General features: G+C 42.5%; 1 protein-coding gene across 5 annotated transcripts in view; it reads right to left on the bottom strand.

The window, feature by feature from the left end:
• RERE (arginine-glutamic acid dipeptide repeats) overlaps nt 1-15,758 on the bottom strand; it is a 339,661-nt gene that overhangs the window by 281,177 nt on the left and 42,726 nt on the right. The window contains exon 2 of one of the 5 annotated variants that reach the window (XM_060276214.2): nt 10,684-10,846. The exons of the other annotated variants lie outside the window; for them this stretch is intronic. The gene's annotated coding sequence lies outside the window, so the exon portion shown is untranslated. The remainder of the gene's footprint in view (nt 1-10,683; nt 10,847-15,758) is intronic. 5 annotated transcript variants of the gene reach the window in all.

Here is a 15,758-nt window from a genome sequence, read left to right as displayed (position 1 = left end):
GGCCATCCAAAAAAGCTGCCATTAGTTAAAATCTTACACAGTGCGAGTGAGTTTAAAACAGAGAGGTCAGAAGACCTAAAGCAGATTCTTTCCCTCACATGCACAACAGGCTTTTGCAATGGTCTAAATCAAGCCAATTTTAAACAATAAAAACCACTCTGCCCTCTCCACTATGCTCTTAAGCATACGTTAAACGCTTGTGAATGGAAAATATGATACCTCTATCAACAGCCTGCGGTATGTTTAAACTATTATAATGTAAAGCATGCTTATTCTCACAAAAGAGCTAGCGGAAATGACTACCAAATGCTTCCTTTACAATCTCTCCAGAATAGGGCAGATTCTTTTAACTGGGGAGCACAGGGATGTGGGAGGTGGGGGGAGAAGAGATTTTCTTGACATCCTGCGCAAAACAGACTGCACAAAACAGATGATATCCCTAGGAAAGAAAACTTTTGCTATGGATTTATCATATTTTATGGGAGGCACACAGCAAAAAGGTAGAAAAACAGTTCTTCACATTTTTAGTGCGCTAATCATTTTTATGTTCAAGAGATTTATTTTTTTCTTTTTTGGGGGGGGGGAATCAAGCGGCCTTTTAAAAGGAAAGTGACAATAACCACAGGAAGCGACCGTAGCTATATTAGTCTTTCCCTCAAGAGGGCCTGATAAACTTTTTTTTTATGTTTAACAAAGAAAAAAGAAAGAAAAGAACAGGAAGTCTGCAGTATAATGATGAAAAAAATTAACAGACCAGAAGCACAAAGCTACAGAGCAGTTACAGATACAAGTCCAAAGGGAAACAGACAGCCAAAAGGTGGTGGCACTCACACATGGAATCTATGAGGGGGAGAGAAATGCCACCCTGTATTTCAAATGTATACCTGGGGATGGAACTAATCAAATGCTCATTTCAGTTGAGCTCAATGATTGGAAAGAAGTCATACATTTCCCCCTCTCTCTCTGGCCTGCTTGGAATACACTAAACACAGACTATGGTAACAGATGGCCAGTCCAATCTCAAAGTGTGAGAGTGCAAAGGAGTGAGTGTGTGCAGAAGTGGTATAGCCCACCTGCACACATTTATTGATCAACGGCAGCCATGCAAGAGACACTGCTAATTTGAAGCCATGGCTGCCAAAAGCTGAAATGATGCCTTCCAAGACAGACAAGGCGAGATGGTGGGGAGAGGCACCCTCTCTGCATCAAAAACAGGTCCCAGAGCAACCAAATTTGGAGGAGAGATCACAACTCAGTGGTACACCACATCTGCTTTGCTTGCAGGCCCCAGGTTTAATCCCCAGCATCTCCAGGCGAAAGGATTAGGTAGAAAACAATACAGGAAAGAATGGGTGGATAGTCTGGCCTGGCATAAAGGCAGCTTCCCATGTTCTCAATTATAAATACAATAAAGTAAAAACAATTTAGACATTATAAAATAAAATACAACAAAAACACAGATCAGATCTGTGTATTTATATCCGGTCACCCAACTTTTAAAAGTTATCAATAATAATAATAAGATAACTCAGACCCAAACAAAGCTATGTAAAACTGAAAATGTTTTTGTTTTGCCAAGGAACACAAAACAACCACCAGGAATGTACACCAAGGAGGCTCAAAAGTTCCAATTATTGGCTCAGTCACAATGGTTTGGGGTATGTTAAAGGTAAAGGTACCCCTGACCGTTAGGTCCAGTCACGGACGACTCTGGGGTTGCACGCTCATCTCGCTCTATAGACTGAGGCAGCCGGCATTTGTCCACAGACAGCTTCCGGGTCATGTGGCCAGCATGACAAAGCCGCTTCTGGCGAACCAGAGCAGCACACGGAAATGCCTTTTACCTTCCCGCTTGGAGCAGTACCTATTTATCTACTTGCACTTTGACATGCTTTCAAACTGCTAGGTGGGCAGGAGCTGGGACCAAACAACAGGAGCTCACCCCGTCGCGGGGATTCAAACCGCCGACCTTCCGATCGGCAAGCCCTAGGCTCAGTGGTTTAGACCACAGCGCCACCCACGTGTTACTTGTTACTGTACTTGTTGGTAAAAGGAGGAATAGCAACCCACGCACAAGGTTGTTGGGAACAGAAACAGCATGCCATACCATTCTTTGTACACATTAATGAAATACCCACCCACCACATTTAACTTCCAAGTGGTTGGTTGAACAACCACACAGGTATGACCCCCCATACCTATTTTGTGTCTGCTGTGTCTACCACATACTTAATGCAGAAGTCTGCTTATGCCAGATCATAAACTGGTTCCAGTTTGCCACAGATTCAAGAGTCAATGACACAAGCCAGCTGCCGCCCCCCTGTCCAGATGAGAAGATGCTTACCCCATCCCCACACATTTTGCACTAAGCCAAACCATTACCTGACAGGTGGGTCACTATCAGACACTTTGGAGCCTCTTGTCGGGCGGAAAAGGCAGGATATAAATATTCCAAATTAATAAAACAAGACAAACATATAGACACTAAACTCCTAAAGAGCAACTCAAACATCATCTTTGCAGTAGTGTTCCCTTAATCTCACTGCAAGGACAAATCTTCTACTCATACAAGAATTTTCTGCCCTGCACTCAGCAAGCCCTCAGATTCTAGCCCGTTATTTTCTTGCACAGGAAGTCAAGAGCAAATGTATCTTCAATGCATGACTTCACAGACACACACGGAGTAACCCGTCAACCCGGGCCCAGTCCTTACCAAGTACAGATTGGTGCACCACATGTTATGCTATGACATCATTTCCCCACCCCAAAATCAAATAAAGGGAAGAGTTAAGCTACATGCATATCTACTTCCTCTCTCCCATTCCAGGGATAACACATGACTACATTGGGGGGGGGGGGGTCCAGCAGAGCTATCTTAGGGAGCTCAAGTAGGTGGGCTGTTGGGGGTAGGAGGTGACAAGCAGAGTACCATAAGTCAAAACCATTCTTTAAAAATTAGTCCATTTACAGAAATAATGTCTTAATAACTGCAAGATAGTTAAAGTAAGGCACTGACACAACATTATTATTTTTTTAGTAAAATCATAATGCTTTGGACCAAGTCTGCCTCAAATGTTCTCATGAGTAATGTAGCTGGCACAATTTGTGTAAATAAAGCTTCACATTTTGGAAAACACTGCATTACAGTTCCCCAGACACTTTCCTTCAAATCTTTTCAGAATGAGAGTTTGGCATCAAAGGAATCTCTGATCTTCTGTTTATTTCTCTCTTCTCATTGAGAGTGAAGGGAAGCTATGCATTAAGATATGGCAGAAGAGAGCACTGCAAATCTGCTACTTAGGAGGCAAAATCCTTCCTTCATAGCTAGACAAATTCCGGTATCTGACAGCAGTACAGTGGGGATGGATTTATACAATTTGTGTGCATAGCTGGCCTGCAATTGGTAACCTGGCTTTAGAACTCACACCATCTTTCAATTGGAATCAGTATTAGAAACTGGGATAGAAAAGCTAGGAGCCAAATGGCTCCCAGGACATGGGTGGTGGGGCACCAAAACAGAATGCCTAGTCGCCATTTGGGGGGGGGGGAGTTGGCAACATTTTTTATTTATTATTTTGATAAGCATGAACTAATACGCAATTCATATAAGAGACACATTCTTATGATCACATTTTTATCAGAAATTGTTAATACATGTTTAATTTGGTGTTTACAATAAAAATATTGGTACCATACTTCAGTTTTCAAAACACTCTACTCTTTATTGTTAAACTCATTTACATATTGTCTATGCTTAACATATACTTTGAGGCTTTAAAGCACATACACTTCAGTAATCCTTGAGCGTCAGTTAGGTGCAAAAAATGGCACCCAGACTTTTTGAGGTCCTCGCAAATGGAGAATCTTTGGGTGCAAAATGCACCTGGCACCTTGCTAATTTTGAACCCTGATTGGAACACATTAATATTTTCCCCTTCCTTGAAAAGTTGTTGACTAATGCTTGCTGCATGTCACTATAGTGCTGTCAGCACAACTAAAAGGCCTTAGTACCACAAGAGTTAGCAACCTGACAACAAAAGAGCATTAGCTCACGGATGGGGGAAAAGAAGGCATCTATTGCCAACTGCCAATTCTTCATGAATTCTTGATGTAAAGGTAGAATAAACTGCTCCGATGTCATGAGCTAAGGCTACACTGCTTCAGAACAGCAGCAAAAGGCTGGGTAGGAGAAAGAGAAAACCTCAGAAGAGACCAACCCCATGAAGAGGCCTGTGGTAATACTTTAAGAAAGTCCACAGCTCAGCTCAGAAGAACTAGCTGCACACTTGGCTTTCCAGTAGCACATGTGAAAAGGATCTAGGAGTCTTAGTAGACAACAGGATTAAAATGAGTCAACAATGTGATGCAGCAGCACAGAAAGCTAATGCTATTCTAAGTTGCATCAACAGAATCACAGTATCCAAATCAAGAGAAATGATAGTTCTGCCTTGGTGAGGCCAAACCTGAATAACCATGTCCACTTCTGGGCACCACAATTTACAAAAAGGCTGTCTGTCACATGGAGGTTGGATCAAGCTTGTTTTCTCCTGCTCCGGAGGGTAGAACCCAAACCAATGAATTCACATAACAAGAAAGGAGATTGCAATTAAACATCAGAAAGAACTTTCTGACAGTAAGAACTGTTTGACAGCGAAATGAACTCTCTTGGAATGTGATGGACTCTTCTTCATTGGAGGTTCTTAAGCAGAGGTTGGGTGGCCATCTGTCATAGATGCTTTAGTGGAGATTCCTGTATTGCAGGGGGTTGGACTAGATGACCCTTGAGGTCCCTTCCAACTCTACAAGTCTATGATTCTATGTATTGCATGTACAAGCTCTTAGGCTCAATTTCCATTATTTCCAGTTTAAAGGATCTTGGGAAGCAAGTTGATCACAAGGTCTCTTCCTCAGGTTTTGGAGTGACATTGCCAATCAGAGTAATAAGTTACTGGGCTATGTGAAGCAAACGGTTCGGTATATAAGTCAGCTTTGTGTGCTTTTATAGTGTGCATTTTCAGCCACACAATCAAAAAACAAGCTACCAATATCCAACACAGAATTCAGATAAGGGAACACAGTCAAACTCACCCCAACAAAAGTTGAACGGAAGGTTTGCGTAACAACAGAGAAAATATTTTTTAATTTTATTAAAAAGCATTCTGCAGAACGAAAGCCTGTGGATCATAACACAAAATTGGATTTTTCAATAAATCCCCCATCAGAGGAAGATGCATGAAGCACTGACACTGCTTTTTGAAACAAGTTCCAAAGAAAACATTTTCCCCCGATGAAAGCAACTGATTACAGACGATAAAGCCCAAACTGAAACACATGTGACTATCAAAAGGGACATTTACTGAAGAACAAACACCCGCTTATTACGAAAATATTTAAACATTCGACATGGAATTCCAAACAAAAAGAAATTGGAATGGGGCGGGAGAGAAGTAAAAAGCAAGTGAATATCTACAGATGGTGACATATTTCTGCCAGAACAACAGCAGCACTGAAGCACAGCAAGGAGTGAACCAAGTTATATATCCATATGAGAACCATTTGGGGGTGGAAGGGGGAATGAAGTGTGCCATCTTTACCAGGACAATACAAAGCAGTTCCACTCACTAGCTAAGGACATCTGGTTTGTCTCAGACTGCTTTACACCAACTGGATCAAGTGATTGGTAGTTTGTTCCTCTGACACCTAGTGGCTACCTCCGACCATGTGGTTCAATCCTAAACCACACTTGAGAGAATTATTAGGCAAACTAAGGCCCAGGGGCCGAATCTGGCCCAACTGCCTTCTAAATCTGGCCCATGGACGATCCAGGAATAGCCGTGTTTTTACATGAGTAGAATGTGTGCTTTTATTTAAAATGCATCTCTGGGTTATTTGTGGGGCATAGGAATTCGTTCATTCCCCCCCCCTCCAAAATATAGTCCGGCCCCACACAAGGTATGAGGGACAGTGGACCGGCCCCCTTCTGAAAAAGTTTGCTGACCCCTGTAACCAGTCAAAGAAAAACAATATGGAGCCTTAGTTTAACCTGAGAACATAAGAGGATTAGACCAAAGGCCCATCTAGTCCAGCATCCTCTTCTCCAACTGTGGTGAGCTAGATGCCACCAAGCAACTCAGGGCATGAAGACTTTGGATGGCTTTCAAAGAGGATTGGACAAATTCATGGAGAAGAAAGCTACTAGCCACAATGGCTATGTTCCACCTCCAAAGTCCTTATTTTATCATAATTCAGCCTCAGTTTATTAGTCCCATCCAGCCCATCATTGCTTCCAAACACCAATTCAGTTCCATCTACTTCTGGAAGTGGACTGACCTGCATGGAGGAGTCAGTTGCAGCCAACCCAAACCTCACCAGGGAGTGAAGCATGCGCGCGCACTCTTTCTCTCTCTCTCTCCTGGATCCTTCCCAGTCCCCTCTAGCAAAAGCCAGATCTAGAACATGATCTGCAGTAATTGTCAGTGCACAACATATTGTGACAGCCCCATAGCTGTCATGGCAGCCGTGAAGTCCTGAGCTGGCCCAGATAAAGTGGCATCAGCATAGATATTGAAGTCTGCCCAGGACTAGTGTCCTTGGATTCTCCAACACCATACCAGAGATGGCCTCTGCTAGCTCTGTCAGGGAGGCTATTGGACATGTTATGCCTCTTCTCTTGTTATTTGTCCCCAGAACTTGGGTGCTCAGAGGTATACTGCCTCTGGACAAGGAGGTTTCATTTAGCCAAAATGGTTATAAAAATAGGACTTGCAACACAAACAGGCAATTCCACTAAACTGTCATTCCAACACTTTTGTTCCACAAGAAAATGGCACCTCTGCCTTACAAAAGATTCAGAGATAACATTCCAAGCTATTGTAAATAAGGCTTCAAGGAGTTAGTTAGGTTGGGTAACAGTTGTATTTCTCAGTATCACCTCAGTACAACCGCCTTGTCCTTGATTAGGGTATTGACAGACAAACTGTTGAATTTTAATGCTAGTGTTTTGTCAATAAGTATTCACGTACGCTTCACAAGTTCATTAATAATCCATTAAGGAGACCTAAATTAAAGCTTGGCAGGAAGGCAGCTTCCCTGGGAAACAAAAATCAGCCTCTCCTAAGCTGGCAAGAACTGCATGTGCCAAATGTGGCGTATTAAGATGTGAGTACACATTTCTAAAAAGGTTATGCACTCAAACTATTTCAGCCTCCTTAATAAAAGGTATCATGACACAGCTGCAGAAACCACACATTAGAGTACCCATTTCACCTATGTTTTAACCCAGGGTTTCATCACACCACCTGGGGTTAACTTCCAAGAAGGCGGGGGAGAGCACATCTTCACATGGTGTAAAATCAACTTCCAGAATTCATTACCACAAGGAGAGGTGATGGCCACCAGCCCAGATTGGGTTTTATGAGGAGGAGGATTAAACAAATTAGGAACACAGGAAACTGGCTTTTACCAGATAGGGCTACTTGCCCACCTAACTCAGCATTTTCTGCACTTAGTGGTGGTGGTTCTTTGGGGTTTCTGGCAAAGAAAGGTCCTGATTTGATTTCATTAATTCTTCAAATTATATCCTGTCCTTCTTCCTGAAGGAGCCCAGGGCATCCATCACCTGTTCTGATACATCTGTTGAAGCGGACTATATAGCCCACGAAAGCCGACACCGTGACAGATTTGCTAGTCTTTAACAGGCCACAAATCCTCTTGGTTGCTTTTGCTGCATGAGGCAAACATGTGTGACCTGTCCTTTTAACTGCAAGCTCCAGGTGCTCTGCCCCATGGAATTCAAATTATGAAACAATATAACACAATACAAGAAATAAAAGAAACAATTAAAATACAATTAAAAATCAGTCTGAATATTTAATGCAGACACACGTGTGACCACTGGTGGTCAAGGGGCCACAAGATTCCACAGAAGCCCCCAGCAGTGAATGACAAGTCAATCAAGGAAGGAGAAAGCAAGGAGGGGAGGGGATAAAAAATTGAGAAGAGGCAGTAGCAACCCTAGGAAGCTAGCTAAACTACAATCAGTCTCCTCCTTTGATTGTAAAACGTTAGTTGATAAGAACAGTTAAGGAACAAGATCCTAGCTGTATGCAATTCAGAAAGAGAGCGAGAGAGAACAGAACATCTGTTCTGTCAGCAGCAATGATTGTTCCATTTCCCACCCCACCCTCTGAGCTTTTGAGGGCTCATTCAAGGTTCCTATCTGGATTTATGTAGTTACAAGGTCTAAAATATGTGGTTATTTTTGGCAGAAAGGAAGCAGGGAGGGGAAAGGGGGGTGGAGAAAGAGACCAACACCCACCTGCTGCTGTCATTGGAACTCTATGTTCAGATGTAAGGAAGCATCTCTTGAGAGTTTTCACTTCCACAGAAAAGTGGTATAAACTGGAGCTGCCCCAAGAGCAAAGAAGAATAAAACAGTCTGGGGTTTTGATGAGAAGGGGCCAGTTACACATATTACAAGCTCATCGTGACAAGGTTGATAGGTTCAGAAAAAGGCAACTAAAATGACCGAGGGGATCCGATAGAGCAACTCCTGCATGAGGAAAAAATGCAGCTTTTGAGACTTTTTAGTTTAGAAAAAAGACAAGCAAGCAGAGAGACGTGCTAGACGTTTATAAAATTATGCACGAGATGGAACAAGTGGATAAAGAAGTTTTTCTTCCTCTCTAATAATACTATAGAACTCATGGAAATCTAATGAAGCAGAATGTTGAACGAGTCCGGACAGATAAATCAAAGTACTTCTTCATGCAGCTCATAGTTCAACTATGGAACTCGCTCCCACAGGAAGCAGTAATGGCTGCTACATTGGATGAGGGGCTGAGAAAAAACCTTTGAGTGCTGCTACCAGTCAAAGTAGACTCTATTGGGATGCATAGCGACTCAGCTATACAGCTGCAAATAAAATGTTTAAACTGTGTTGTAAAGTGCAATATACAAATGTGCCACTAGATGGCAACGGTGAGCTATGGCAAAGTCTATATATATATGTATATATATTTTTAAAAAATTATTTAATGCATTTTCACAGCGTTTTTTATATGTGTGTAGATTCCACCTATGTCTGACTAAAGGCTGCTTCCAGTTTTCATGGGCCTCTAAAACTTTCAGGGTTTATTTACGCAGCTCAGGATTCCAGGGGCTCTGGCATGTATTTCCACTTGTGAATCAGAGCAATAGATAATAACTCTGCAGCTGATAGAACACTCAAGTTTGCAATATGCAAGATCCATCCTGTTTTCATTCCCGCACATTTACTTGCAATATTTACCTCAATGGTTTGCTCCTACGAACAAAGCTTTGTTTCGAAATGGCCTTTCAAATGGTTCACTGCTGATTAACCCATTTTCATGCCTTGAAGAACTTGATTCCTATTAGTGCAGACCGCAATCTGCACATTGATTTTTTGCCACAGCCAGGATCTGGAGAGGGGGGTGGAGGGAAAGGACCCCCACCAACAAGAAAAAGCAGCTTTTCAAATTAAGCTGCTACCCACATTGTTGAGTCGAATAGTCAGCGTTCCGAGAACACGATAAGCACGCAAAACCAAATACGCCACCTATATACAGACATGTTTCTGCATTTTAAAGAACTGAGAAGAGAGACTGGGTGGGTGGGGGAGCAAGAAGAGTAGGAGGAATGTGCCAAGTACAGAATCATAGACAGTTCTGCTCTTGTTAGCACCGTTGATAAAAGGCTACAGTGCTTTCAAAAGGATTCAGAATTAGAAACAGACTCTTTTCTGGCTCTGAATTACCATCATTTTGCTCCATGCTAACCCCCGCACAATGGGACCAAGCTTCTCAAAAATACATGTCTCAAGCTGAAATGGCCTAGCAGGCTTCCACACACTCCACACCCCCTTCTAAAAAATATACCGGTAGTAAAATGGGGCTTTTATGCCAACAAATCTACACAGTTCTTGTCTGACAGCTTTCCACCAAGTTTTGCTGCAAATCAAAAGGTTTTATTTCATAGCCCAAAGCAAGTTTCGCCATGTTTAATATCTGACAGGGGAGAAGAGTTTTAATCTTCTCTCCAGTTGAAACAATTACCATTCCCAAGATCAGTCTTAAACTGGCAGTAAAAAAATAATCACTTATTTTACATTGTCAGTGAATATTAAAAAGAAAGAAAGTGGCAAGCATGCCTTTTAGAAAAACCATGACTTTTGCTTGATGGAAAAGGTGAGCAATTTTCACTGCAGCAAAACCAATCGTTAAAAAACCAAAAGGGCTCTGGGACTAGAAAAATTCCGGGTGCCTAGGTGCCTTAGCATCAAGAAATTTTAAGTCACCTTGGGGACTAGGAGCACTAAATATTCCCTTTCCCAGCAAGAGGAAAGAATACAAGGACAAGGTTTGTGAGCATCCTCCAGGTATATGCAGCATAATTAGCAGAAGTTTCTGCCCAGTTTTCTGCCTCTTCAACAGGGTGTAAAAGAAGGAGGAGTTACACAGAAGAAAATGGAGAGTTGGGGCAGGAAGATGAGGCTGTTGCAGCGAGGAAAGAACATCCACAACCATTTGTGTCCAAATGGCCTGCCCCCTACCAGCTTCCTCTGTATTTGCAAAAGCAGAGAGACAGGTGCCTGTAGCAAGTGATTGAGAGGTAGGGCCGTTTGGCAGGATACAGTGTACACCTGGTATGTAACTGGTTGCTTACCTGAAGGCTGCCTCTACTCAGCTGGAGGGGGACCATAGCCCAGTGTTCAAGCACCTACTTTGCATTGCAGAAGGTCCCAGGTTCAGTCCCATATATCTCAAGTAGCAGGTCTGGTGGAGGGGGGAGGGAGTTTTCTCTCTGAGACCTCAGATAGATCTGCTGCCTGTAAGAGTAAACAGCACTTGACTCGGAGGACCAGTCGTCTGCCTCAGTATAAGGAAGCATCATAAAGGATGGAGAGCTCATGGGGGGGGAGGGGGAGGTAAAGAGAGAAGGGGTAGGAGATTAGTAGAAAAGGCTGCGGTGGGGAATGGCTTCATGTGTACCCTTCAGTCTCAAGACGCTCATAAGTCTCGAGGTTCTAAATTTAAGCCATCACAGGCCACATCTTGCTCATGCTCGCAAGCTACAGCCATTTAGCGGTGAACCTCTTAACCCACCCAGGACCAGCAGCCTTGAAGAAAAGATGAAAGACACTGAGCCACTGTAAACAGATGTGTCTGTCATGTCTCTAAAACAGGAATTGCATCTGGCACGGACAGTTAATGTTTATATATATTACCCAAGGACAAAAGTCTATATAAAGCAGGCTTATATAAATAGGACCAGAAAGAAAAGACACTAGTCTAAAAATATGACTTGGGCATTTAGAAAAAGGAACACGTTCTTCACAGTGTCTACGAAGCACAGAATTTTCTGTCGGGTAGAGATGTTTTATTGCTAGGCACCAGAACAAAGTGGGGGGGGGGAGTTAAAATTGAAGGAGTTGCACTTTGCTCTTGGCGGGTGATATACCATATTTACCACCTAGGAGGGGGAGAAAACCATGCAGAGTCATTCTACACATCACCACTAGCTCACCCCCCACTCCCAAGTCCATCTACTACGGTATCTTCATCATGTTCCACAAATGCATGAAAAAGCCCTTTCAGTATTTAAAGTGATTTAAGCCAGCAAGAAAAATTCCAGTGCTGTGCTTTTAGAGCCACAATATTTTTCAAAGCCTTGCTGCGGAATCCCCTAGAGCTTAATAATTAAGACATATGGCCCGGAACCGGTCTCCAAGCCAAACCCAATGGCATTCACTCAGGGCTGGGGGTTTTTTGGGGTGTTTTTTTTTAAGCTGCCTTGTGGTCGGAAGAAGGAATGTACATCAAACTTCCACCACCTTTAAGCACTGGAATGCAGGAACCTCTGTGAAGGAAGCAGAAGAGCAGGGCTGCCATAGATGTTGCTTTGTAGCACCCTCTAGAGTCTCCTTCCAGTCATTTCATGAAAGCCAGAAATATTTGCTAGCAATGTAGTATGGACTGATGTTTACAGTGCCCTTTGGCAGCTTATTGAAAAAGGCCTTTAAAACAAAAATGCAAGCCACTATAGTTATGTTCCAGGCAAAATGCATCCCTCATTTTTTTCACCTAGTGAAAATAATATATTAAAAAGCTTCCAAATGGGAAGAAGGAAACGGAGCCAAACCAAAAAAGACAAACCAACTCCACATGTGTTGATATCAGTTTTCAGTGCCTGGAGCGAATTTTGGCTTCTTCAATCAGCTATTAGCACTTTTAAAGCAGGTTTTTGGACATTACTCAATCTGCAGAGGTAATTACCGAAGGTGCCTTTCAAAAGGCGCTTACACTAAGGCTGTAATTCAAACTCGGGGTTCCAGTGACAATAAATCACCTGAATATGACTATTAGAATATAACAGTGTTGAGCAAATTCCTTGCTAGAAGTTACTTTTTTTAACTGTACACAAAAAGTAACTTATAGCAAGGAATTTGCTCAATACAGTTACATTCTAATAGCCATATTCAAATGATTTATTGTCTTGTTAACCATACTTTTAAAAACATATTCCCCTTCTTTATTTTGGGAAGGTGTTCTAAGCACATAAAGTAGTACAGCCTACTAGGGCACACACAGGAACATAGGAAGCTGCCTCGTACAGAGTCAGTCCATTGGTCCACATAGCTCAGTACCATCTACACGGACTGTAAGCAGACAAGTGAACACTCCCAGTGTTCAGAGTAGAAAACGAGTCCCATTCAATCCCTTTACCCATCTTCATCTTGATCAGGCATCCCCAAACTGCAGCCCTCCAGATGTTTTGGCCTACAACTCCCATGATCCCTAGCTAACAGGACCAATGGTCAGGGATAATGGGAATTGTAGTCCAAAACATCTGGAGGGCCGAAGTTTGGGGATGCCTGATCTTGATTATCTGTAAAAACAGCAAGCTTCAGTTGCCGGCCTTGCAGCTCATGTACATGAAAATGAATCACTATTGTGGCTTGCATGCTCCAAACTATATTTATAGAAGGACAGGTGTATGCTGCAAGCATGCTTCCATGCTTAATTTATCCCATCCCTTCCATGCTTTGCACAGTTATAGGCCATTTGCATTGTCACTAGCCATGGTTAACACTAACCAGGGTTGCCCTCATGATGTTTGAAACCACTTCAAACCCCAGTTTCAGAACCACAAATTATCAGGGCAATCCTGGTTAGTGTGAATATTACACCTTGGCTAAAGTGGAGCACAGGAGGTAGGAGAAAGTTCTCATAGGAAGGTGCTGAAGAGAGTATGCCACAGACTTTTTCATCTTCCATCCATGGTTGGGATATTAGCAACATTACATCTGTACTTGGCCCTGGAATGCATCCAAAAATATTTAGACAAAAATACATAAAAGCTGTGGTATGTGTGTGCCTGCATAAATTTCCATGTGATTAGTGTGTGTGATTTGATTAACATATTATTTGGATGTACCCTTGAGCAACCATAGATGTATTCATCCCAACATAGTAAGTTTATTCTTCAGCTAGATGTTAAACGCCATGCAACACTGAAGTAGGATGTTCAGTTTCTTAATTCCCAGGCCTAGAAAAACCTGAAGCACTGCAACATAAAAAGGTTCAAGGCAGCCCAGATTTTACAATGCAAAGAACATCTCTAAACTGACTTTCCATTTAAAGATCAACATCGAACACCAGTAAACTAAAACTGCTAACTACATGGTAGTTTATCTTACCAAAGTCATGAAAAATCAAATATTATACCACACTGCTCCATAGGAAACTAAGCCACCCACAGCTGAGGCCTGTCCATCTTCCCTGTTTTTATGTCAACTTTCCTTACTCAGTCACAGCCGTTGAACCCTTGTCATGCTAACAGTCTTTGCGAGCATTTTATCGCCATCTCAAGTCAAAACATTCACTCACCTCGACATGCATGTCTAAATTGAGAACTCCTTCTGGCTCTGTGGGATTTTGCTGAGATGGGCAGAAACTGGCTTGCCAGAGAAGCAAGTGGAAATTGCAGAAGTTGCCCTTCCCCACTTTTCTTGCCAATCTTCACAAAGCAATGTCCGTTACTGAATGGGCAGCTCCTCTGCCTCAGATCTCCAGCATAGGCCCAATAATTTCAATCTGTCCTCTTTAAAATTCAACCTCTGAAGGTTACCAGTGACTTTCCATTATATCATATTTTCTGCTACCTGGATTTCTCACCCTTGTATCATGTGCCAAAAATCTAGAGAGACACAGTAACATTTTCAGATATTCCTTCAACATTAATCCTTTAAATCACTGTAAAATCCAGCTTGCTGACCATGATGCAGTACTATTTAGAACTACACCTGCCACGGGAGCCATATTGCTGTAAAATTACTTGCCAATATGCCCTGCCCTGTGCGCAGTGTTATTTACATAGATTTTTTTTAAAGCCATCCTCCTGTAATAGGGAATGAAAAGGAGGGGAGAGATTCATCAAGTACTATTACTGTGTAATCCTCTTTCCTGAGCTGCAGCGTCTTCTAACAAGATTGTGTAGCTTTCACATTGGATCAGAAAGACTGTGACCTCTGCTGGTAGTTTACAATAACCAATATTAACACCAGAAAGAGGAAAAGCTTGCGCACAAATCCTCCATGGGCTGGTGGTCACAAGCAGAGAAGAGCTTCTGCTGTTGTGTGTGTGTGGCGTTTTTCTTAAAAGTGTAGGGAGGCATATGTTTCCGGAAGACCACGCCACAGCGCACCCAAGTGCAAATTATTAAGCACCAGGAAATTGCTAGTCAGTGTGTCAGATGGCATGTCTGCATGCGGAAGGAGGGGCTGTACTTTTGTAGCAGCCCAGTGGTGACCTTTGCCCAATCATGGGACTGTTAGGGTAGAAAGCATAGAGGACAAAGGTAGGTGGAACCAGAGTAAATTATAATTAGAGTGAGAGCCAATGAGAGGTGGAGCTAATTCTCATTCTCATTCTCATCCCCTGCCCCCCGCCCCCAGCCATCCCTGCTTGAGTTTTTCAAGAACAAAATGAAGGTAGAAATTGGCAAGGAAGGCTACCCCACTCCAGGACTGCTCTACTACAACAACCTCACAGTGTGTAATGCTTCTCTACATGAGTTACAGTATTTATACGGACACACACTGAACGCACCACATGGGATCTCTGCCAGTGAGGATCAGGTCATCCACTATCAGCAGTGGAAGGCAGATTTTGCTGTCTCCACAACCAGTATCTCCTAGTTCAGCAGTTTTGTCCATGGGTGTGAAAGGGAGTAACTAAGAACTACACTGTTGAGGGGAATGAGTCTACTATCTCCCCACAGATTGGTGCCTGTGACCAAGCACCAAACCTGCTCCTAACAGCATGGTGCCATCTTGGATTCCAATTTTACCTTACTCTTATAGATATATATGAAGCTGCCATTTATAGCACACATTGGACTATCAGCCCATGTAGCCTAGGATTATTTACACTGGAGCAACATTATAGGAGGGATGTTTCCAGCTACTACATTCTTTTGCCCTTGCAAACCTTATAAAAAGCTGTTGCATGAAAGGAACTGTGAGCAACACCATGGGATGGGTGTTTCTGGAACTAAGGTGAAACTGTGAAGCCCCCTTGTTATTTTTTTTTTCTGGCATGAATAATCCTGTTATATTTACAGGGTTGAAATGTGGTTTTCTGTGGTTTTAATTTTTTGTTTTGCTATGTTATGAAATTATAACTACATTATTATTTTGCAATGCCACTATGAAATTGTTTTTGCAGTGTTTCTTTCAA

The sequence above is a fragment of the Zootoca vivipara genome, chromosome 6 (assembly GCF_965207765.1).
Source record: "Zootoca vivipara chromosome 6, rZooViv2.hap1.1, whole genome shotgun sequence".
NCBI lineage: Eukaryota > Metazoa > Chordata > Lepidosauria > Squamata > Lacertidae > Zootoca > Zootoca vivipara.
This window is presented reverse-complemented; position numbering and strand designations above follow the sequence as displayed.